Source organism: Cavia porcellus, unplaced genomic scaffold, assembly GCF_034190915.1.
Source record: "Cavia porcellus strain 051 isolate PalLab524CR breed Dunkin Hartley unplaced genomic scaffold, mCavPor4.1 scaffold_5, whole genome shotgun sequence".
In the NCBI taxonomy this organism is placed as follows: Eukaryota; Metazoa; Chordata; class Mammalia; order Rodentia; family Caviidae; genus Cavia; species Cavia porcellus.
In genome coordinates, this window is record NW_026947488.1 from 97,200,469 (window position 1) to 97,202,954 (window position 2,486).

General features: G+C 47.8%; 1 non-coding gene across 1 annotated transcript; it reads left to right on the plus strand.

Annotated features, from left to right (window-relative positions):
- Positions 1–482: 482 nt before the first annotated feature.
- Positions 483–620, plus strand: LOC111756734 (small nucleolar RNA SNORA2/SNORA34 family). The gene has a single exon (XR_002791145.1). It is a non-coding gene; the product is annotated as a small nucleolar RNA SNORA2/SNORA34 family (small nucleolar RNA).
- The last annotated feature ends 1,866 nt before the right edge of the window (positions 621–2,486 follow it).

A 2,486-nucleotide genomic window follows, 5' to 3' on the forward strand; every position in this document is an offset into this window, starting at 1 on the left:
GTGCCACCAAATCTGAGAGGAATCCTCCATGACCCCACAGCTCTTGCATTCTATAGTCCTGAAAAACCAGTGTCCCATGGCCAGGGCCAGCATGAGCATTAGCTGAGCCTCTTGTACCACGTTTGCGGCAGCCTTTGAGTGCCTGGAATGACTGAGCACAATAAATGAATCCTGGGCAACCCATTCTGTATGAGACCTTTCTCAAGCTGGGGACCCAAGGGCTCTCTTTTCTAATGGGTGGCTGACACTTTTACCCTTGAACCTGCAATGGCTGGGTTCTTACTGATACCTGAGATGTTCTCAACCATCTTTTTTCTTGTCCCATTTCAATGTACTTGGTGTCTTTTAATGTCACTAATCTTTTCAGCAACCATACCTCCATTGTCTCCAACTGACATATAGTTATTTTCAGGTCAAAACTTGTTTTTCAAATCTTTCTGCTTTCCTTTTTGTCCCCAGTTCTCACTACAAATTTCACATAACTGGCCCTGAATTAAGGCCAACAGCTTCCTGATGCTGTTGGTTTCCAGCAGGAGCCTAAAGAGATATGTTTTCTATGGTCTGTTGGCCATTTCAGAACTTGGGCAGTGAAATGGTTAATTCATTAGAAAGAAACAGCTTGAAGCAACCTCTCCCCCCTTGCTAAGTGGCTGTGAGCATGACAGGCTGTTTCAGCACAGGACGGGAGCCACCGGTGTTTACTGGGATGTATGCCATGCTGGGACCTGGAGAGCTGGGAAACCAAGCAACCCCTCCTCGCCCTGGTGAAGGGCTGTGACCTGCTGGCACACAGGCTGAGAATCAAACATCACATCTTCTCTCCCCACCACCCCCATTAGCTAGTGGGAGCCAGTGATCTGGACATCCCTTGAGAGATTGACCAGAGGCAATATAGCAAATAGTAGAATTTTCTTCTAGCATCTCTTTGAAGGCAAATACTTTTATCCCTGTTTTGCTTTGTTCTAATTAGTGGTGTTATTTTAGTCTGTTTTGTTTTGTTGAACCTCAATATACATGAAAGTATGGACAGCTATTTTGAAGAGAACGAGAGACTCTATGACAGCCCTTAGAGACTTCTCTATTGTCTGGTTTTGAAGACCTAAAACGCCTTCCTCATTCCATTTGGGTTAGTTTTAACCTATGTTGTTTTGTATGAATTCTCTGTATGCAAAGACATGGACAACTATTTGGAAGAAAATAAGAGACAATATGTTAGACAGAAGATCTCAGGTCATCTAGCTTTGAAATTCCTATCTCTTACATTGCTTTCTTATGCCCTATGTTGTTCTGTTTTGTTGTGTTTAATTTTACCTCCTTTAAAATAAAAAATTAAAAAATTGACTTAAGATAGGTCTGCAGAGGAGGAGCTGGGCAGATCTGGGGTGCCCTCACCAGCCTCTCTGCGTGTCTGGAGGACTCTGGATATCTCCGCCCAGACTGCTGGAGTTCCCCCAGGCTTCCAGGTTCAGTGAAGGGGAGAGGTGGGTTTGAGGCTTCCACATCAGCCTCCCCATTCCGGCTTCACTTGGAGATCTGCTGAGCTCCCGATAGGTGGGCTGGCCCACACTATCAGCCTAGCCCAGCCTGTTTAGCTGCCGCGCCTGGCCATAGGTCTGCAGAGGAGGAGCTGGGCAGATCTGGGGTGCCCTCACTGGCCTCTCTGCGTGTCTGGAGGACTCTGGATATCTCCGCCCAGACTGCTGGAGTTCCCCCAGGCTTCCAGGTGCAGTGAAGGGGAGAGGTGGGTTTGAGGCTTCCACATCAGCCTCCCCATTCCGGTTACACTTGGAGAATTGCTGAGCTACCGACGGGTGGGCGGGCCCACACTATCAGCCTAGCCCAGCCTGTTTAGCTGCCGTGCCTGGCCATTGGTCTGCAGAGGAGGAGCTGGGCAGATTTGGGGTGCCTGCATCGGCCTCTCCATGTGTCTGGAGGACTGTGGATATCTCTGCAACCAGGGAGGGTCCACAGGTTCCTGAGGCACTGCGGCCTGTGGTGAGTACCCTAACCTGGCTGCGACTGAAGAACTGTGGAGCTTCCAAGGGGCAGGTGGGAGCACAGTGTCCCTGAGGCCCAGCTTGTCTGGAACTGCGGAGTTCTGAGCAGGCAGAGGAGGGCCACTGGTTCTGTAGGCCCAATGGCTTGGGGTAGCGCGGTGCCAGAGTCTCAGTAGCTCCAAACATAGAAGGGGATTTTCAACAGATCCTGAGGAAGCTTTCAAATAACACTTGAAACACAGAAATATAGGAAAATGACAAAACGAAAGACCAAATTACAACCTCAAACCTCCAGCCCATCTCAAGAAATCCTAGGAGCGATGTATATAGAAGAAAATATATCCCATCCACCTCATATATCGGACACAATAGCCACTGAAATTGACAAGCAACTCCAGGAAGCTTTAAAGAAATTCAAACTCGAAATAATCTCCCAGATAAAAGAAGAAATGATAAAAGAAATGAAAGAGATTCTAAATATATCTAAAG